We start from the raw sequence: 1202 nt of genomic DNA, 5'->3' as shown, positions 1-1202 counted from the left end.
TTCCGAGTTTAATGTCTATCTCCGAAAGTACAGAGCCAAGAGGAAATTCGTGTAAAGTGCCTTTTCCAAGGACAACGTCGGACCGACCTGAGGCTCGAACCTCCGAACTCGCAATTTCACGATTATGAGTCTGGTAGCCTAACCACTAGGTCACCGACACCCATCTCCAAGGACAGTCTGAATGAATGGGATTCAGCATTCGAGCAGAAAGTTGAGAAAGACGGAAATGCCAGGTGATGATATAGCCTGTATGTGACATCATACTGAAATCAGACGCTCGTGAAAATAATGATATAGAAGAAATCGATATTTATCCGCCCGTGAGGGAATTTTTATCACTTTTGTTTAAAGTTCAAAATTATAATTTTATCAACACCTTTAGCATCCATGAAAAAAAATATTTTCTGTGTGGACTTTACTGAAAAACGTTGGTGAAAGGCACGCAAAACTGTAAATTAGCGTTTCCAAAGATACTCAAATTTTGAAAGCACCAGTAACTTTGGCAGTCCTTTTCTCTGACACTAGGCAACCAGCATCTCATTTACACGCAAATATCTTGACTTCCATACAAGACAGATGGGCATTTTAAAAATAAAAATCAGGATCAATGAACAAACTTTAATATTATACCAATAATAACTCTTTCAGATTATATCAATAACTCTATAAATATGCCAAAAAAATTTATGAGCCCCCGATTCCACCAAGTTATGACATCTAAGCTTACACTTCCTGGCGCAAGAATCATGCAACATTTAAGAGCTTAACCCTTTCCGTACGCTCTGGGGTCATTTTGTACCCCCGGGGTTGTATTCTTCACATTCCTCTAGTTTCTAGTGCGAAGATCTCTTTGAAACTTGCAGTATTTCTTTTTTAAAAAATCATTTTGACAAACTGCTATGCAAAGCGTACGGATCGGATTAACGAGTGTTCCCCACGTCGTATGGATACGATAGTAAAACACGACGTACAGACAGGGTTAACCATAACTGCACATTATGCCAGCCTGTGTGCTTTTCCTCTTAATTAAAGCACCTCTTGAATGTCACGGTTGCAAATTGCTAGTGCATTTGAAAACGGGATCAATAGATAAATTTACGGATTGTTTTGAAAGTGTGTGTATCTGTCTGTGTGTGTGTCTGTCTGTGTGTGTGTCTGTCTGTGTGTGTGTGTGTGTGTGTGTGTGTGTGTGTGTGTGTGTG

The sequence above is a fragment of the Aplysia californica genome, unplaced genomic scaffold, assembly GCF_000002075.1.
Source record: "Aplysia californica isolate F4 #8 unplaced genomic scaffold, AplCal3.0 scaffold00825, whole genome shotgun sequence".
Taxonomy (NCBI): domain Eukaryota; kingdom Metazoa; phylum Mollusca; class Gastropoda; order Aplysiida; family Aplysiidae; genus Aplysia; species Aplysia californica.
This window is presented reverse-complemented; position numbering follows the sequence as displayed.